Source organism: Odocoileus virginianus, chromosome 17 (assembly GCF_023699985.2).
Source record: "Odocoileus virginianus isolate 20LAN1187 ecotype Illinois chromosome 17, Ovbor_1.2, whole genome shotgun sequence".
In the NCBI taxonomy this organism is placed as follows: domain Eukaryota; kingdom Metazoa; phylum Chordata; class Mammalia; order Artiodactyla; family Cervidae; genus Odocoileus; species Odocoileus virginianus.
In genome coordinates, this window is record NC_069690.1 from 59,964,685 (window position 1) to 59,986,751 (window position 22,067).

General features: G+C 39.9%; 1 protein-coding gene across 14 annotated transcripts in view; it reads right to left on the bottom strand.

Moving 5' to 3' along the window:
• The window catches only part of HELZ (helicase with zinc finger), a 148,538-nt gene extending 126,504 nt beyond the window's left edge, over positions 1 to 22,034 (bottom strand). For 3 of the 14 annotated variants that reach the window (XM_020875685.2, XM_020875686.2, XM_020875680.2), the window contains exons 1-2: positions 20,614 to 21,052; positions 16,660 to 16,716 (exon numbers count right to left, since the gene is read on the bottom strand). The gene's annotated coding sequence lies outside the window, so the exon portion shown is untranslated. Of the gene's footprint in view, positions 1 to 5,449; positions 5,622 to 11,248; positions 11,476 to 14,051; positions 14,151 to 16,659; positions 16,717 to 20,613; positions 21,053 to 21,945 lie in introns of those variants that run through there. The other 11 variants (XM_070480141.1, XM_070480139.1, XM_070480137.1 and 8 more) reach the window with 11 other exon arrangements.
• Between the last annotated feature and the right edge of the window lie 33 nt (positions 22,035 to 22,067).

Here is a 22,067-nt window from a genome sequence, read left to right on the forward strand (position 1 = left end):
TGTATATATACATGATAATTAGTAACAATTAGGCCACAATTACTTATTAATAATAAAAGGCATAAAGAGAAAAATGTGGGCATTTTAATAATAACAAGTATAAAGAGAAAAAATGGAAGAGAAATGACTTAGTGTGATATGCGGTTATCTTGACTATGGAAAATATTCTAAAACATTTGTTTAAATAATTTTATCATAAAGCTATTTCAGCAACAACAATAATAAAAGTAATAGCAAGAGCCATTTGCTGAAAGCATACTGTGCCAGACGCTGCTGAGATATATAATGTATACTGTGTCATCTCATTTCCTCATAATGACCTTATAAGGTGGGTGGTGTTATCATTCCCACTTATGGATAAGGAAACTGAAGCACAGAGAAGTTGCTCACCCACAGTTATAATGTACATAAAGGGCAGGATTCAAACCCAGACGTTCTGATGTAGCTCCACTTTTAGCCAGGACACTGACTGAGTTCTAATGATGTTCCAGAGGAGCGGAAACTGAAGACACTCCCAAAAGCATCAATTGTGAATATAATATATCACTACTTTAACCCTGGAACAGTCTTTTTTTTTGGAACAGTCTTAAGGACTAATTCCTACATAGTTCTGCATTATGAAAGTATACCTATCTGACCAGCTAGTGATTACCATTTTTTATAAAAAGTGTGAAGGCCCTCACCAACCTAAACCAATCGCATCCTTTCATTAAGCAAAAGTTCTAGATGGTCCCAAAACTAAGGAGTATATTAATTAGCACCATTTTTCCATAAAATAATAAAATTCACACCTTCCCCAAAAGTCAACTCTATGAGAACATTCCCATCACTAAGTTGCTTTTTACCACTTTTATAGAACAGAAATTTATTTTAAAAAATTTCCATCTCAGTATAATACAAAAAAAGAAAAACAGCATGAAATGGACTTTATCAAAATTAAACATTTTTGCTCTTTGAAAAATGCTAGTAAAAGAATGAAAAAGAATGAAAAGCAAAGCTAAAGACTGAGAGAAAACCAACTGCAAATCACTGCAACTGCAGAGAAAACCAATTGCCAGTATCTGAAAAACGATTTGTATCCAAATATACAAAGAGTTCTCAAAACTCAAGAGTAAGAAAATAACCCAATAAAAAGCTGGGCAAAAGATTTCAAAAGATACTCCACTAAGAAGATATAATGTTGGCAAATAAGCACATGAAAAGATGTTCAATGGCATCAGTCATCAGAAAAACACAAATTAGAACCATAATTAGACATTACTTTATTAGAATGGCCAAATGAAAAATAATGGTAATGTCAGTGATGCAGAATAGCTGGAACTTTCATACATTGCTAGCAGGAATATAAAATGGTACAGCCACTCTGGGAAGAGGGTTGACAGTTTCTTATAAAATTAAAAATATACTCAGTATGTCATCCAGCAATCCCCTCTCCCCACGGGCAGCTACCTTAGAGAAATGAAATCTATGTTTGTACAAAAAATCTGTACAGAAATGTTTACAGCAGCTCTATTCAAAAACATTAAAAAAACCTGGAAACAACCCAAATGTCCTTTAATTAGTGACAACAGAAAACTAGTTAGTAATAAAAAGGAACAAGCTTTCAATATATGCCATAACTTAGATGAAGCTAAAAGAGTAAAAGAACCCAGTCTAGAAGTTTACATACTGCATGATTCTATTTATATGACAACCTCAAAAAGATAAAATTAAAGGGGTGGAGAAAACATCAATGTATGCAGAGATTATAGAATGGGGACAGTTAACTTAAAGGATAGCATTAGGGAATTTTAGGGGGTTATAATATTCTGTATTCTGATTGTACTGATGGCTGCACAATTACACATGTTATATTAATAGAACTATATTATTAAAGGAAAAAGTCTATTTTACTGTTTGATTATTTTAAGAAAAAAATGTTAATCATTTTAAAAATATAAATATCAATGTCACAATGGACATGGGTTTTAAAAACTTCAAAGAGATAAAGAAGGGTAAGTTTGTTAATAAATGGAAAACCTGTACTTTTCCCTTCCAGTGAATGTACACTTCAGAGGCAAGAGTGTAGCCTCAGAAAGAATTTCTCCAAACAGATGAATGAGTAGTTCACTACGTAAAAAAACATATGATACTTTTGAAGAATTTCATCATAGCTAGAAAACTGGTCCAGGACCAAAAGTAAATACTGAAAGAAAAACGAAATCGACAGTTCACCACAGAGGTGGTAGGCAGACTGGCCTGGACTACAACATATTCAGTGACAGCTGATAAGAAGGGTGGTGATTTATAAGCATCATTCTCGTACCAATGTGGACTTCCTTCTGTGATAGTACAAGGAAAACCAACAGATCACCTTGAAATCAAGTCAGGAAATGTATTAATACTGTTATATTTAAAAAATTTTTCAATTATTATCCTTAAATTTACTTTTCTTATTAGTCATGGTCATCTTTTATTTCTAAAAAATTAAATCTTACTTCATTAGAGACAGACTTCAAAAAACAAAAATGAACTATGATCAAACAGTAGGAACCGACAGCAGTAACTAAAATTTCTTCAACCTAAATTGAAAATTATTTCTGTGTCTCTGTCTTTTACATTTGTCTCCATTAGGGGAAAAAATTATCTACCTCATAATTAACTTGGCTGGAATGAATCAGATTGCATTTGTAAAAGTTTTAGAAGACCAATGAGTTGAACTAAACATTACCATTATTTCCACCTGAACAGAAATTACTAACATCCATGATCAGTCCTTCATTAGACCCCACCTTCTCTTTAATTATTAAACTATATAAATAGTAAAAACCATATGAAACCTGTAGAAAAATACAATAAAATACATAAGTTTTTTACATAACTAAAAGTTTAAATAAAAGAAATACTATTAAAAAATTAGAGAGATTCATTTTTTTAAGTCAGTAATTTGTGTTTTGTCTGCCTCACACATTATTTTTCCTGTGGAAACCCAATTATTATCCTGAAAACAAGACTATTTTAGAAAGTAACTGTACTGCAACAAAAGAAAAGCCAGACTGATACGGTATTAAGGAACCCAACTGCAGAACGTGCCTCTTTCTCCCCGCTGGACAGCACAGCTGTGGGAGACCCTGCGGCCAGTAAAGTGTGTCCTGCTTCCTCAGGGATGGGACAGTCAGGAGTCACTCTAGGGACGGCATCCTATAAAATAATACCCAAGCTCATAACCAAATAACCAGGCCACCCACAGTCTGACTACAACAGAACCTTCCCACCGTTCTCCACACAGGCCCCAAGCACAGTCCGGCCTGAGTCTCTGCCAACGCCTCTGCTCTACACAAACATGCTTCCCTCCTCTCTGTGGACCTAAATCCTGCCCAGCTTTAAATGCACACTTCAAGGTCTATTTCCCTAAGGATGCTCCTCCCCAAACCAAAACTACTTCCACAGGATGGTCTTCCTAAAAGGAATACGTCAAGGCTGCATATTGTCACCCTGCTTATTTAACTTATATGCAGAGTACATCATGAGAAACACTGGGCTGGATGAAGCACAAGCTGGAATCAAGATTGCCAGGAGAAATATCAATAACCTCAGATATTCAGATGACACCACCCTTATGGCAGAAAGTGAAGAACTAAATAGCCTCTTGATGAAAGTGAAAGAGGAAAGTGAAAAAGTTGGCTTAAAGCTCAACATTCAGAAAACTAAGATCATGGCATCCGGTCCCACCACTTCATGGCAAATAGATGGGGAAACAGTGGAAACAGTGACACTTTATTTTTTTGGGCTCCAAAATCACTGCAGATGGTGATTGCAGCCCTGAAATTACAAGAAGCTAACTCCTTGGGAGAGAAGTTATGACCAACCTAGACAGCATATTAAAAAGCAGAGATGTTACTTTGCCAACAAAGGTCCATCTAGTCAAGGCTATGGTTTTTCCAGTAGTCATGTATGGATGTGAGAGTTGGACTATAAAGAAAGCTGAGCGCTGAAGAATTGATGCTTTTGAACTGTAGTGTTGGAGAAGACTCTTGAGAGTCTCTTGGACTGCAAGGAGATCCAACCAGTCAATCCTAAAGGAAATCAGTCCTGAATATTCATCGGAAGGACTGATGTTGAAGCTGAAACTCCAATACTTTGGCCACCTGATGCGAAGAGCTGACTCATTTGAAAAGACCCTGATGCTGGGAAAGACTGAAGGTGGGAGAAGAAGAGGACAACAGAGGATGAGATGGCTGGATGGCATCACCAACTCAACGGACATGAGTTTGAGTAAACTCCGGAAGTTGGTGATGGACAGAGAGGCCTGGCATGCTGCAGTCCATGGAGTCGCAAAGAGTCGGATGCAACTCAACCGAACTGAACTGATAGGACGGTCTGCCTCTTACTCATTATTATCTTGGATGCCTTATCTGACGAACACAACTATCTTAGAAATAGGAGTCCTGTTTTATATCATCTGTATTCCCATGACTACCATCCCATTCACTAAAAACGTTCAATAAATACTTTAATTGAATTTCCAAAAGAGTTGACCTAAGGTAACCTAAATGCCAAGCATTCCAAGAACTGTCCTGAACCAAATTCAATTCTCATTCACATGGCAATGTCATAGAGAGATGTGCTGTATTCTCTTTAAGTGCATTTGCTTTTATCCAAAACTAGAATCTGTGATGAATCTATGGGATACACAGACAGAATATTCTGTGAAGTAAAAAAGCTTTATTTATTGTGCTGTGCTTAACATTCAGCCAGACTTGCATTTTTCTCTAAAACTTATAAAATCACTGAGTATGCAAGAAGCATTAGAAGACAGAGTACGCCTACTGAGAAGAAAACTGAAAGCTAAGATCATCAATCATATTCTACTTTGAATAATCTCTTTCATTAAGAGGTAAATTCTCCTAATTTCCAGAATGAATGAAATTCAATATAGCAAAGCAAAATGCTTTAAATACATAAAATAATATGCTGATGGACCGTCCACTATCTGTTTTAGTAACTTAAATTATAAAAAAAAGAAACTCTAAGAAAAGTTACATCACGAGCTAAAATTAAGACTTTTTTTCCATCCATCACTTTGACTTTTCCTAATCCATTTTTGAGAATTGTCAGCAGTTCTGGATCAGTAATTCCAAACTATTTCTTGAAGACTTTGAGCCTCCTCCCAAATCATTTAGCATGCTTACTAATCAATAAAGATATGAAAAAACAAAAACACATATTTATAAAGCAAGTAAATTATATTAAAAGGCTGACTTTGCTAAAAGGGTGCCGCTTGCCAAGAGAATTTTATTATAAAACATTCTCTGTCATTTGTATTTCTTCATTTTCCCTTCCAGATTATCTATGTAGCCTTGCAAACACATAACGATCCAAAACAGCTGAGCTTTAGTAATAAAACACAAACCAACATAAGAGAGCCAACTGCACAATTAAAACAAAAGGGTACCAGGACAATAATCACCATCATTCCTCTTAAAGGCTATCTTCACATTAGCAACAGTCTGTGTTCTAGAACTACATTTTCATGCTTGAAATTCAGAACAGTGTTTTATGGAGACTGAGACCAGGGGCCACTTGAAAGACGTGAAAGAACAAAAGCAGGTCATAAACAGTGTCCACAGTGCAGTCCCATTCTGTAAGTAAAAGACAGGCAGATTATAAAGTGACAGGCTATATCTTGGGCCTGAGTACCTATGTATCTATATATAGAGAGATAATATATATAGAGAGAATATATACCTATATATAGGAGAGATATATATCTATATACAGACAATATTTTATATAAAAAGTCCAGAGAGAGAAAGATGAAACAAAATATTAAAAGTAAATATCTCCTTCCCCAAAGTCTTAACTCCAGTCTAATCATGGGGAGAACATCAGATAAATGCAAATTGAGGGACATTCTGTGAAATACCTGAACCAGGACTCTTCAAAATTGTCATTAAAAAAATAGAAAAATTTGGAAAACTGTCAGAGCCCAGAGGACATGACAACAGCATTCAGTGTGGATCCTGAACAGGAAAAGGGCTTTGTGGGAAAATGAGAAATTCAAATAAAATCTGGAAATTAGCTAATACTAATTTTCCAATGATGATTTCTTAGATTTGACAAATGTATCTTAAAAATGTAAGATACTAACAATGGCTGGTTAAGAATATATGAGAACTCTTGACCTATATTTACAACTTTCTCTAAGTCTACAATTATTCCAGTATTAAAAGTAGGTTTCTCTGAGTGGTAGATGACAGAGTTTTAAAAATTCACTTGCATTTTCTAATTTTTTAACAAGCAACATGCTTAATTCCCTGATAGCTCAGTTGGTAAAGAATCCGCCTGCAATGCAGGAGACCCTGGTTCAATTCCTGGGTTGGGAAGATCCACTGGAGAAGGGATAGGCTGCCCACTTCAGTATTCTTGGGCTTCCCTTGTGGCTCAGCTGGTAAAGAATCTGTCCGCAATGCAGGAGACCTGGGTTCAATCCCTAGGTTGGGAAGATCCCTTGGAGAAGGAAATGGCTACCCACTCCAGTATTCTGGCCTGGAGAATTCCATGGACTATACAGTCCATGGGGTCACAAAGACTCTGACACAACTAAGTGACTTTCGCTTTCGATGCTTAATTATCTGAAAAACAAAAAGGGGAAAAGGTAACTATTCTAGATCAAAAGAAACTAAAGAGATAAAAATAAAGAAATAAAATATATTTGGGGAAAACAGGAAAAATTATATATGAACTTGATATCTGGTAGTAAAACCATTAGTATTACTGAACTATTTTCTTAGGTGTGATAATAGTATTATATCTATAAAGAAAAATGTCTTCTTTCTTAGGAGACACGTGTTGAAGTATGAATGAAATGCCATCTAAGATGTCTGCCACTTACCTTCAGCTGGCTCAGACAAAAAAAATTCAATTTGACAGAGAAAGAGAGAGGCAAATCTTGATATAAGGCAAAGAATTGGGTATTGATTATACTATTCTTATAACTTTGCCTAGGCCTAAAGATTGTCATAATATAAATTGAACTAAATTTTCTTTAACTTAAAAAAATGATCCAAAACCCAAACTAGGCCAGAAGTTATAATATTCTCATAAATATAAGACATACTATATTTTATGCTGCTTAATTCATCTTTTCCAAATTAAAAAAAAAAAGATCAAAAAGGGATGGCTTATTTTACATATTAGGAAATTATACCTAACACCCAGGAATAATATTTACATTTCCTACCAATTAATACTGAATATAGTCTTTTTATCATTGGAGCAGTTTATATTGATCTTGGGCTATCATTAATTTCTAACTTACCTAGTTTTTTTTTTTTTTTTCAATAAATCTGTTTATTTGAATACCATTACCTCATCCCTCCCCAGGTCGGTAGGTGCCCAATATGCTATTGGAGATCAGTGGAGAAATAACTCCAGAAAGAGTGAAGGCATGGAGCCAAAGCAAAAACAACATCCAGTTGTGGATGTGACTGGTGATAGAAGCAAGGTCCGATGCTGTAAAGACCAATATTGCATAGGAACCTGGAATGTTAGGTCCATGAATCAAGGCAAATTGGAAGTGGTCAAACAGGAGATGGCAAGAGTGAATGTCGACATTCTAGGAATCAGCGAACTAAAATGGACTGGAATGGATGAATTTAACTCAGATGACCATTATATCTACTACTGTGGGCAGGAATCCCTTAGAAGAAATGGAGTAGCCATCATAGTCAACAAGAGAGTCCGAAATGCAGTACTTGGATGCAATCTCAAAAACGACAGAATGATCTCTGTTCCTTTCCAAGGCAAACCATTCAATATCACGGTAATCCAAGCCTATGCCCCAACCAGTAACGCTGAAGAAGCTGAAGTTGAACAGTTCTATGAAGACCTACAAGACCTTTTAGAACTAACACCCAAAAAAGATGTCCTTTTCATTACAGGGGACTGGAATGCAAATGTAGGAAGTCAAGAAACACCTAGAGTAACAGGCAAATTTGGCCTTGGAGTACAGAATGAAGCAGGGCAAAGGCTAACAGAGTTTTGCCAAGAGAACGCACTGGTCATAGCAAACATCCTCTTCCAACAATACAAGAGAAGACTCTACACACGGACATCACCAGATGGTCAACACCGAAATCAGATTGATTATATTCTTTGCAGCCAAAGATGGAGAAGCTCTATACAGTCAGCAAAAACAAGACCAGGAGCTCACTGTGGCTCAGATCATGAACTCCTTATTGCCAAATTCAGACTTAAAACTGAAGAAAGTAGGGATAACCACCAGACCATTCAGGTATGACGTAAATCCAATCCCTTATGACTATACAGTGGAAGTGAGAAATAGATTTAAGTAACTAGATCTGATAGACAGAGAGCCTGATGAACCATGGACGGAGGTTCGTGACATTATACAGGAGACAGGGATCAAGACCATCCCCATGGAAAAGAAAAGCAAAAAGGCAAAGTGGTTGTCTGAGGAGGCCTTACAAATAGCTGTGAAACGAAGAGAAGCGAAAAGCAAAGGAGAAAAGGAAAGATATTTCCATTTGAATGCAGAGTTCCAAAGAATAGCAAGGAGAGATAAGAAAGCCTTCCTCAGCAATCAATGCAAAGAAATAGAGGAAAACAACAGAATGGGAAAGACTAGAGATCTCTTCAAGAAAATTAGAGATACCAAGGGAACATTTAACGCAAAGATGGGTTCGATAAAGGACAGAAATGGTAGGGACCTAACAGAAGCAGAAAGTATTAAGAAGAGATGGCAAGAATACACAGAAGAACTGTACAAAAAGATCTTCACGACCCAGATAATCACAATGGTGTGATCACTCACCTAGAGCCAGACATCCTGGAATGTGAAGTCAAGTGGGCCTTAGAAAGCATCACTAAGAACAAAGCTAGTAGATGTGATGGAATTCCAGTTGAGCTATTTCAAATCCTGAAAGATGATGCTGTGAAAGTGCTGCACTCAATATGTTAGCAAATTTGGAAAACTCAGCAGTGGCCACAGGACTGGAAAAGGTCAGTTTTCATTCCAATCCCTAAGAAAGGCAATTCCAAAGAATGCTCGAACTACCGCACAATTGCACTCATCTCACATGCTAGTAAAGTAATGCTCAAAATTCTTCAAGCCAGGCTTCAGCAATACATGAACCGAGAACTTCCAGATGTTCAAACTGGTTTTAGAAAAGGCAGAGGAACCAGAGATCAAATTGCCACTATCCACTGGATCATCGAAAAAGCAAGAGAGTTCCAGAAAAACATCTATTTCTGCTTTCTTGACTACGTAAAAGCCTTCGACTGTGTGGATCACAATAAAATTGTGGAAAATTCTGAAAGAGATGGGAACCCCAGACCACCTGACCCGCCTCTTAAGAAACCTGTATGCAGGTCAGGAAGCAACAGTTAGAACTGGACATGGAACAACAGCCTGGTTCCAAATAGGAAAAGGAGTACGTCAAGGCTGTATATTGTCACCCTGCTCATTTAACTGATATGCAGAGTACATCATGAGAAACGCTGGGCTGGAAGAAGCACAAGCTGGAATCAAGATTGCCGGGAGAAATATCAATAACCTCAGATATGCAGATGACACCACCCTTATGGCAGAAAGTGAAGAGGAACTAAAGACCCTCTTGATGGAAGTGAAAAGAGGAGAGTGAAAAAATTGGCTTAAAGTTTAACATTCAGAAAACTAAGATCATGGCATCTGGGCCCATCACCTCATGGGAAATAGATGGGGAGACAGTGGAAACAGTGTCAGACTTTATTTTTCTGGGCTCCAAAATCACTGCAGATGGTGACTGCAGCCATGAAATTAAAAGACGCTTACTCCCTGGAAGGAAAGTTATGACCAATCTGGATAGCATATTATAAAGCAGAGACATTACTTTGCCAACAAAGGTCCGTCTAGTCAAGGCTATGGTTTTTCCAGTGGTCATGTATGGATGTGAGAGTTGGACTGTGAAGAAAGCTGAGTGCAGAAAAATTTATGCTTTTGAACTATGGTGTTGGAGAAGACTCTTCAGAGTCCCTTGGACTTTAAGGATATCCAACCAGTCCACCCTAAAGGTGATCAGTCCTGGGTGTTCATCGGAAGGACTGATTTTGAAGCTGAAACTCCAGTACTTTGGCCACCTCATGCGAAGAGTTGATTCACTGGAAAAGACCCTGATGCTGGGAGGGATTGGGGGCAGGAGGAGAAGGGGACAACAGAGGATGAGATGGTTAGATGGCTCACCAACTCGATGGGCATGAGTTTGAGTAAACTCTGGGAGTGGTGATGGACAGGGAGGCCTGGCGTGCTGCGATTCATGGGATCGCAAAGATTCAGACACGACTGAGCGACTGAACGGAACTGAACCTCATCCCTTAAAGAAGCTGGAAAGATGATAAAATAACTCAGAAGACACAGTTGGAAACTGTACAGAAGCCTAAGAAATAGTCACTGGCTGGACAGAAGAGCAGATTTCTTACAAAGCTGTATCCCATGAACCTTGGGTCAGACATAGTTCATTTTGACCCTAAGATCCAGTATAAAGATCCATCTGCCCAAAATGCCTTTCACAAATGGGAAAGAGGTGGAAATGCTAAGACACAGGAGAACATTCTTTCTTGTCTACAGCTAACTGAATTAGAAATCTTTAACATCATCTCTAGTCCTAAAATTCTGTAATTCTACATGTTGCTGTTGTTTAGTTGCTCAGTCTAAATTCTTGTGTTCAACTCTTTGCAACCCCATGGACTGCAGCCTGCCAGGCTCCTCTGGCCATGCAACAATACTGGAGTGGGGTGCCATTTCCTACTCCAGGGGATTCCCCAGGGACCGAACCCATGTCTCTTGTGTCTCCTGCACTGGCAGGTAGATTCTTTTACCACTGAGACACGAGGAAAGCCCATATTTCTACATAAAACACCTTTAAAACAAGTATACGTTATCATTTCACATCCATTAGGAAGGCTATTATCAAAAAAACAGAAAGCAAGTGCTAACAAGCAAGGGGAGAAATTAGAGCGCTGTACACTGCTGGTGGACATAAAATGGTGTTACTGCTATAGAAAACAGTTAAGGGGGGTTCCTCAAAACATTAAACACAGAATTACCAATTCCACTTCTGGTTATTTCCTAAAGAACTTAAAGTAGGGATTTGAACAGATATGTATATACCCATGTTCACAGCAGCATTATTCACAATAAGCCAGAAGGTAGAAGCAACCCAAGTGTCTATCAAAAGTTGGATGGATTTTAAAAAATGTATTTACATACAATAGTATTGCGTGTGTGCACGCTAAGTCACTTCAGTCATGTCCGACTCTATGCAACCCTATGGACCATAGCCCACAAGGCTCCTCTGTCCACGGGATTCTCCAGGCAAGAATACCGGAGTGTAGGTTGCCGTGTCTTCTTCCAGGGGATCTTTCCAACCCAAGGATCGAACCCACATCTCTTAGGTCTCCTGCATTGGCAGGTGGGTTCTTTACCACCAGCGCCACCTGGGAAGCAAGTAATACAACAGTATTACTTAGTCTTAAAAAGTAAGGAAGTCCTGCCACATGCTACAACATGGATGAACCCTGAAGACGTACTAAGTGAAATAAGCCACTCACAAGAAGACAAATACTATATAAGTGCACTTATAGGAGATACCTATGGTATGAATGGACCTTACTTAAATTCATCACAGAGACAGAAAGTAAAATGATGTCTGCCAGGAGGCAGCAAGGAATGGAGAGTTAGTTTAATGAGTAGAGAACTTCAAGTTAGGACGATGACAAAGTTCTGAGATGGAAAGGATGGTGGTGATGGTTGCACAACAAGGTGAAAGCACTTAATGCCACTGAATTGCATGCTAAAATGGTCTAAAATAAATGTTATGTATATTTTACCAGAATTTAAAAAAAAACAAACCCTCAAGTATACAAGTCATAATATCCTCCTACCCTCCTTAAAAGCAGTGAGGCCCATGTCCTAATCCTGGTGCAAACTGAAGGAATGCGCACTGCCCATTTCCCAACCTCCCCTGCCCACAGAGGAGAACTGAGAGCTGGCAGAGCCATGGCCAGAGACGGGAAACAGGTCCTGATATTACTCCCGCTGAACAAACTTAGGAAAATCAAAACACAGGGCAAAGCCCAGGATGGCTGACAGAAGCAGACTAGGGAGGAGAAGGCAAAGGCAGAAGCAGGAAATCCTTCAGAACGCGGGCAGCTGACGAGGCTGGGAAAGGAGACAGTGAGGAAAAGGAGGGTCAGAGAACAGGGCAAGTCAGAGAAGGGAATTTCCTCAAGATAAAGAAAGAGAGAGGAGTAAGAGAAAAAAGGAAGAAGAACTGTAAACAAGGAGATTCATTCAAGAAGAGATTGTACCCAAGTACCAGCAGAAAAATGACTTCCTTCCACTGACTTGGCCATCTGTATCTAAAGAATCCAAGAAAGCTGGTGAAGTCTATAAAAAGTTAGGGAGAAAACTACTTCCCTATGTAAGAATACTAATATACCCCCATCTACACAGAACTATTACCACCATTTTTTTCATCTGTGTTCGTGTTTTCATTTATTTCAATCTGGGCCTACCTTTTTTGTTTGTATCAAACACTAGTGCGCCGTGAATGAGCTGAAGAGTTCTAAAGCAGGGGGTAAGAGTAAAGGCTTGACGTCGGATCTGCCAGCATTTGAATCGTGGCATTGTGACCTGAGGCTATCTGCCTAAAAATCTGCTTCCATCTCCAAATCTGAAAAATGGGAATAATAACAGTCTACACCTCACAGCTGCTGCAAGAATAAAATAGGGTGAAATATGAAAGCACTTACAACAGTGTCTGGCCCACCCTAAGCACTATCACGGTATGAGCTTCCTATTATCCTCCAGACCTAGAACATGAGCTCCACAAGAGCTGCAATTTTGTCTGTTTTGTTCACTGTTGAAGCCTCAGGTGCTTCACATAAGTATTTGTTGAATAAAAATGTATTGAATAATATAAATTTCATGCCAGCAACATAGAAGCCCAAAGGAAGAGCACTACCTTTTTGTTATTATGGACAACTAAATCTGTATCACACTTGAGCCTCGAAGTTCACAGATGGTCTTTATATACCTCCTCTCAAGTGACTCTGTGAGGCTGGCATTATTATCTCCACCTCACAGAGAAAGTAAAAATCAGAAGATGTAAGTGATTTGCCCAAGGAATTCTGGCAATTAATCCCACTTCTGTTCACTACAGACCCCCACCCAGAAAGCTCAGCACATACCCTACTAAACTGTTCAACTCTCCTTACCTGCAAATACACAAAATCTAAGTTTACCAAACACTCTATCCCATTTGCTTAGATATAACTGATGGAAACAGATGAAACAAGATTAATAACTACTGAAGCTGAATAATAGGTACAGTGAGATTGATTATACCCTACTTCTGTGTGTCTGAAATTTTCCATAGTAAAAAAAAAAAAGTAAATAAAAATAAACTCTTTACTCTCAACATAAATTCTGCCACTTCTAACTTTCTATTGAGCATACCAGAGCAGAGAACCTTCTCTGTATGAGGCAGTGAGGAGAAAGCTGGACTGGGAATCAGGACGCTTCATTCTTTTCCTGCTTTATTTAACTATGAGGCCTCACTGATTCCTCTTAACTCCTCTGGACCCTAAACTCATCTGTTCCTTCCAGGGTTAAAATACTCATTTCGGCTTCCTACTAGTTCCTTAAACTCAACACATAAAATGAAACTTGTCTTTTCTCTATTCTGAACCCCTAAGACCTATTCTTTCATATTCCTGATGTCTTCCAGCAATTCAGCCATAAAAACCTCAGCCTCATCTTTGACTTGAGACACAGAACTGATGGTTCCCTTCCCTCCTACCTAATCAGCACCACATCTCTCTGCTTAACCTCCAAGATATCTCTTGACCCCATCACCTCTTTTCATTCTCAGGGACACCAATTCAGGCAGTCACCCCTGTCTTGGGCTATCACCATGGACCCAACTAAAAGCCCCATCTCGAGTCTTTCCTCACTGCCAATCCCTCACTTCATTGTTCAAAACCCAGTCACGACCTCTCAATAGCCTCACCTTCCACATACTCCTTCAGGTAACCAGAGTCCAGGAAACCTGGATAACGCGGTCTCCGGATGCGGCCTCACTTCCGGCCCCACGGCTCGGCGGCTGCTCAGGCTGTCCGTCCCTCCGGAACAGCCTCCTCTTTCCACTGCCTCTCGTGTTCACGCGGGTGCAGTTTAAAGGCCCCTCTTCAGCTGCAGTGCTCCCCGAGAGCCCCAGGGGGGGCAGTATGATCCCTCCACTGAACCCCTCTTAAGGCACCCTTCAAATTCCTACTAGTCCTTTCTCGTGCCCCTACTCTCTCCACTAGGGGGTTCGTGCCTCGTCGGAAGAAACGATGCTTTGCTCATGTCTGCGCCCTCTGAACTGAGCCTGCGAAGCACAGCGCCGTGCCACCGCGAGCGCAGGAGGCTCCGGAAAGCGCTCCTCTCGGCCGTCCAGAGCGACTTCGGCAGCCAGCGCCCCCAGCTGGCCAGGCCCTGAGCGGCCTCCGCCTTCACCCGGGATGTACCCTGATAGCCTGAGCCGGCCTTGAGGTCCTTGCGTGGTCGCCGAACCGTGACTGAGGAACTGAACCTTGAAATAACTCAACTGTTCCCCTTCACCACTCCTGTCAAGAAAACTCAACATTCAGACCGGGCTCTCTTTGAATATTCTCGCTGAACTTATTCCGATCATGTTTTTAACAACTACCTGTTTATTAGCTGGTTATATTTGCCTTACCAACCAAAGCCCACATCAATAGTTTATTGATTAAAACTGCAAAGGATATGAACAAACAATTCACCATGAAGAGACTCAAAGAGAGAAATTCAACATTATAGAACTAAGAAGTGCAAGGGCCACTTTACACTATGAAACAAGGAAGGACTCATAAAGAAAAAACGTATTTCTGTCCAGTTTTGGTGATAGAGGTCAATCTGTGTATCTGTTAGCAGTACAAACTGGTATAACACTCTTGAAAAACAGTACCACGATATATACTGGGTTGGCCTAAACATTTGCTTGGGTTTTTCCATAGCATCCAGAACGAACTTTATCGCCAACCCAATATCAAACACCATAAAATCATTCATATCATTTAACACAACAATACATTCTGAAATTTATCCTAGAGATATAATTAGCTAGAAAAAAATACAATATCTACAATAATGTAGATTAAAGTATTAACTGAAAAGCAGCAAGCAAAACAAATATCTAACATAAAAAGATTAATGTAAATTATTGACAGTGTGATTTGATAAAATATTTTGCAGCCTCTCACAGTGTAATCATGTAAATTAAAATTGTGACAGCTATAATACGGAAATGTTTCATCATCTAGTATATGGGCAAAATACAAATTATGTGCATCATCATTAAAAATGAGTACAGTAAATATATATATATATATTTTTTTTTTTTTAATGGAATGCCAAAAGGAAAATCAACTGTTTGAGGGTGGTAACTCAAATATTTAACAATTTACTTAATATCAATTCTTAAATTACTTCGTAAGACAAAATTTTACCATACTGAGGAAATGAGGGGCTCCAGGATACAAATTTGGCACGGTCTCAAGAAGAGGTCCATGTCTCTATTCTACTACTCATTTTGGCCTTACCTGAGAGCCCTCATGTACTTGTTTTATCACAACAACAACCCAGACTCCAGCTTTCCAAGAACTAACAAACTAGCTCAACTAGTCTTCTGATCATCCCCAAGAACCTGTAGACAATGAATTGTGCAAAATTACAGCAACTCAAGAAACAAAGAACCATACAACTATGTTTCACTTTAGCCACCAACAAGCAGCCAAGCTAGAGTTTAATTACAAACCTTAAAAATATATAGCACTGTCACATTCAAGTCTCTGCAACTAGCACTGAAAAAAACATCAAAAACTAATTTTAGCACTGATGTCCCAGAAGTACAATATTAAAGCAGTCTTCTAATTGTTTTTCTGTAGTACAATCATTTTCTAAGTTTACTACTGAATGGCCAAGATACTATAACAGACTAAGAATACTAATTACTGTGAAATAATACTCAAGATTAAATTGTCTTTCTTAGGGCATTTCAGCAAAAATTAAATAATCTGAAAGACTAAAACCACCATTGTATGGAGGGAACACAACCATTAGAAAAAAAGTTGAACCTGCGTTCCACTGATCTGTTCTCAGTATCTAGATCCTCAAAAGTGCAGACATGTACAGTCATTCATGACAACACGCACATAGCAGGTAACGGGAAAAACAAACAATTTAATACTTAACCAGTTCATCAGAGCACAGGTGATCACCACTCAAGAATGCTGACACGAAATCTGAAGCACCTCTTAAGATCTAATCTCATGCAGATAGGCTGAACTCCTGTGCGGTTACTCATTCAAAACAGAAGTGCAAGATTAACCTGCCCTCACTTCTCTTCAGACACACTGACGAAGTGTCAGGCGGTCTGTTCACCATCATCCCAATCAGGACCCAAAGTTCCAGGTCCAACTGCTGCACCACAGCCCTGCTCACTCCACTCTGTCCCACCTCACCCCTCCTGAGCAGACACTCCTCTAGTTTAAGAATCTTCTCACGCACCACCAAGTTTTTTCTTTCTAAACCAGGTTCTCCCAAGCCTTACTCACCTGCAGTTCACTGCACTGGGTATTACCCAAATAGCCCATCAGAGCTCTTTATAATTTCTGAAAGAGAGAGAAGGAATCTTTTAATACAGAGTAGAAAACAGGATTGCTGACATATCAGTTCTGAAGCATTTGTATCCAGTAGTCACAGAAGATGGTCTCTTGGTCCATAATATTTCAGTAAAATGTAGCATAACCAGCCAGGACCAAGGGTCCTGAGATAAGGGTCCAGAGATAAAAGCTTGGTTGAATGTTGCTACTGATTAGCTGTGTGACCTTGGGCAAGTCACTTGCCTCCTCCAGGCCCCAGTTTCCTCCTGCAGAAAATGAGAGAGCCCAGACACAAGCAGCAGAGCACATTGCACGGAGAGAGCGCGCCCCTTCCAAGGCGATGCCAGCACCACTGCTTACTAGCCTTGTGACATTATGTGAGCAAACTCACATTTAGCCTGAATTTCCTCTGCAAAGCGGAAATAACAACTACCTTGAAATTTTTCTGAAAACTAAAGGAAAGATAATGAGTTATAACAAGTCTATAGTGAATATACTGTGCGTCTCACCATAAAATTCCACAGATGGTAATTACCAACATTACTCCCAGCCCTAAGGTTACATGAATTCAATTTCCAAATATTTATTTTCTTAGAAGATCAACAAATCAAAACTGTACCAATCTGACAATGCAATTACCAGTTTCAGTGTTTCACTAACAACTCAATGACAGTTATCTTACAGTGATGGAAGTTTAAGATTATCAATATTACTTAACATCACAGGAAATAAGAGCGGACTCGTCCCTGCACAACATGTAAGCGGGTTCAGTGGCCATGCCTTCCTCATCCTCTCCCTCTGCCTCCACTGCTGCCAGGGCACCTCAGCAAAGAGCTCCTCCAGAAGCCGAGTGACAGCAACTGCTTCTGCATCAGATCAGGGGAGCAGAACCGCAGGTGGAGGGAAGAGAAGAGGCTTTTTTCTTCATCTTTTTTACTTTATACACTTAAGCATGGCTCAGGTTTGTTTACCATGGCATGCATCAGTTTTACATAAAAATAAGTAATTTTTAAAACCTATATTATTTACACATATTGCCCACTGATAGGAAGCTTGCCTCACAGGAATATTTTCATACAAGGAGAATATCCACAGAAGAAAGCAAAAAGGCAAATTCAGATGTGCAGAGAACACCTAAAATATGGCATAGAAATGACAAAAATCACAAACATTCACACTTCAGAATGGTTCAGTCAAAAAATATGCCATGCATTCTCTGAAGAACCTAATGATGAATCAGGGGTTTCTGGGGTCAAAACAAGTTGAATGCACCAACTCTGGTTTTACCAGACAACTTCCTGCTCTTGGAGAAACTGACCCAGTACCACTTACATGAGCAAACCAGTTAGTGTGATTGTTTAGTAGTATGTTGAAAAGCTTTCAATGTGCTTTAGACAACTGGTAGCTTAAAAAAAAAAAAAAAAAAAGATATACGCACACATATGTATACATATACAGATATATAGAAATTAAAAATCTTCATGTTACATCTACTATTTATTGCTGAAAGAGGACTATTAACTCTGTTAAATTCAGGTTAACTCAGAGGTATTATCCCAGCCACCTCAGAGGTGACAGACCACTAAGTTTTATGCTGCTCCTAGCCAGCGTTATAGAAATCACGCTGACTATACCCAGTAACTTAAATGAATGTAAACTGGTGGAGCCACACTCTCCACACATATCACAGTTCCCTCCTAGAAAACATTTCAAAATATTACTCAGAAATCAAATTATATTTGCATGTACACTTATCTAAGTTGATGGAAATAAACAACCATTACAATCTGTTTATAATTTTTAAGTAGCTCCTCCGCCTCTCTTGTTTGCCAAATTGATAAACTTGGCCCCAAATTTTCTATGCATTTAAAACAACAGGCAAAAGACCTTATTTCTTGAGCTGGGCATGTATTTGGAGTCTTAAAAATAGAGTCTGACAGATAATGAGAGGTTAATTTGCATTTGACATCAATGCCATGCCTGCTTCTCAAATTGAGAACAAAACTGCATGTGTAAGGTCTGGTCTACCTATTTGTAGGGCCCTCCTCAACATTCTTAGCCTTTCATGAGTGTGCTCCATATTCTTAAACTCCACAAGGCACTTTGCAAGCAGGAATGATTTCTCCTGTTATTTTGGCATCACTCCCTTTTCCAGTAAAACACTGGACTGTCCATAAATTGTCTACAGACTTTAAAACAATCCAGACTGAGTATTTATGGTATCAGAAATTAAACTTCTTGGTAACAATCGCAAAATCCAAGTGTACCAGCTGATAGAGAGGTGCTCACTAACTCCCAAAAACCACAGCCTTCCCTAAAATAGTGTCCTACTCCCCAGCCAAAAGGACAGACTGAAAAAGCTGGGTCTTTATTCATGTCAAAGACACAGACTCTCACTTCACCCAAACTTCTGCACTATGGCACTTCCCATCTGAGAATGCTTTGTGTGAAAACCTGCTTGGTGGCCAAACACCAACTTCACTTTGAAGTGAATACTAACACTTCACAGGATCTACAGGTGTGAAAATTGTGGAAAAACGTCTTTGTGGAAAATGTCTTAACACAGTTCAGGCCAAACACTAACCACATAAGATTACCTATTTCTAAATATTCCCTTTTGGATTATAAACAAACATCTCCATAGGCCAATAAGTAGATTAGTGATTCTTTCCACAAAGTAATATGTAAATTTAAAAAAAAAAGGTACAGATTGGGAGATCTAAGCCATGAATATGCCTCCATCAGTAAGCTGAAAATAAATTTTTAAATCCATATTTGCTGTAAGAATAAAAATAAAAAGTATACGTGATACACACAAGCACTGTTGAGTTTCAAAACACAACCAAATGTGGTATGTGCACTTACAAAAGGATCTTAGTTTATGTCCACCTTCCTCACCCAAGTTTTCTTTTAAGGCAAAAATATGAATTGTATGCCTCAATCTGGAAAAAAATAAACCACAGCTTATTCTTCTAGACATGTGATAGAGAGGATTTCAAAATACAAAGGCTATCCAGATGTATTAAAGGAAAAAAAAACAAAACTGCAGTAACCAATCTACTGAAATTTACATGTTCTCAATAAACCGTAGTATTTTTATAGACACACACACATACACACACTGTATACTACATCTACAATGCCTAAAATTTTTTTTAAAACGATGTATTTTTCAAGTTGAGAAAAATGCTTGTGAAGAATGTAAAATTAGCAAACCACTCTCCTCCTCCCCAGTACTGTTCATTGACACTATATCAGTGCTGTTCTATAAATCCAAAGCCTTACAAGTTGGCTTAAATAAAGCAACACTTTTGACGTCACATATTACATGTGACCAGAAAATAATGAAAAGCCAGTCTTCTCCATAATAAGTTAACCAAAACTCAACACTATCATAATTCAAAATAATTATGAGAGACGAGCATTATTCCATTTTTCAGAAAATAAAAGCAGGATTTGCCTAAAATAATTCTTTCCAATGGAAAGGGTATACTTGACACAAGACACACAAAATCTACATACACAATCACTGACACTCAATGTACAGTGAGTGATAAACACCAAGACACAGATAAAATTAAGACATTCAGTTAAAGTTACACAAGGAAATTTAAATAGGCAAACTATAATTACCCCTGGAAAAGACACTCATCAAGGATGGCTGCAAATAACATTTGGCTCTGGATAAGCTCCACTACCGTTGTGTGTGCTGGAGTCCCTGAAAAGTTTGTACACTTGACACAGTCTTCTTTTCCAAATCCAGCCCAGGCTCTACCCCCATCAGACAGAGGGACTCATTTGGAAATAAAGATTGTCCCATCTATTTACTTAGCTTCAGTCTCAGCCTTATGACTCGATTAAAACAAAGAAGGAGAAAGGGTAAATCATTTTTAACTGCAGTCTCACCTTACACATCTCACCAGCACTGTAGTTCTTTAGTGATCAATTACTTCATCCAATTCCTGAGGCAAATAGAAAAGTAAAATGTGTCTATACAACACCAGCAAAAGACAGTATCAGTAGTAGCAAACGTTCTATCAGCGTGAAGTGAAAGGGCACCTAAATTTCAAATGGAAAAAAGCTACCAAAATGGTACAGTATGCAGCTTTTAAATGAGTCTGTTTGTTTTACTCTAAAATAAAAACATTTCCTCTCTGTGTGATAAAAGAATAGATTATAAAACGCTCTTAAAATCCAAAACATAAAAAAGTCATCTCTTACAGACTGGACTTTCAAAAAGAATTAAAAAGAAGAGATGAAGGGGACGAAATCCTTTCATATGAGTTTAAGGGAGTGCAAAATCCAGAACAAGCGAGCCAGGACAACTCTTTACTCCCCAACCCCCTCCCCCACACCCAACTCTAGGAATCCACTGTGTCTGGAGTTATACATTATTATACTAATGATTTGCCTGAAAAGTTAAGTGGCGAGGGTGAAGGAACAACAATTTTGAATTTCAAACAAAACCTGAGGATCTCAATCCAAGAAGAATCCTAAAACCGTGATTTCCAAACCGGGCTGGAGGAGCCTCAGCAAAGGAGAGGGTGCAGAAAGCTCAAATAATTTGGGGAGAGAGGAATCAAAGTTCCTTAGATGAAACTGCAGTCCTTCAGCTCTAGAAAAGGGGAGTCTTAGAGGAATCTCAGGAACGGATCGTCTGTTTTTATTTTTGTTGATGTGCTCGTGGGCCAATGAGAATTTCCGAGGAGGGGGCGGAGAAAGGGGGGGTAAGAAAGTGAAGCTCAGGAAACAGCCCCCGGCTGGGGAGGGAGAGGCCCCCGGCCCACTTTTCCCGGCCCCCGCCCCAACGCGGGCAGAAGTCCGATCCCCGAGGGGCAATCGAGCGGGGCGTGGGAGGCCCGCGCGCTCCCCGCCCCCAGCGGCGACCCCGCCGAGGGGCGCGAGCCTCCCGGGAGCCCGGCGCGGACTAGCCTGCCGCGAGCCCGCGGCGGGGTCCGCGAGGCCTGCTCCGAGGCCTGGGCGGAGGGCGGCGCGGCCCCCGGCGGAGGGGAAGGGGATCGGGAGGGGAAGCGGCTGTAAACAGCCCCAGCGTCCGGGCCTCGCCTCGACGAGCCCCGCTTCCCAGGCCCCGCCGCGGGCCGCCCGGGCCCCCGGTCCGCGCCAGGGCCGCCCCTGCCGGGGCCCGAGGGGCCGGAGGGGAGCCCAGCTCCTTCCCGGAAGGCGCCGGCAGCTCGTGGAGCGGTCCCGGCGGCGGCGAAGGGGGAAGTCAGGACTTACCTGTCATTACTTTCTACGCCATCTTGGATCCACTTGTCAACGTCCCCACAAAGCATTGTGGGTAAGAAAGAGCCTTTAAAGTGACTCCCCTCGGCCCCCGACTCCCGCCTCCGCCGGCGCCG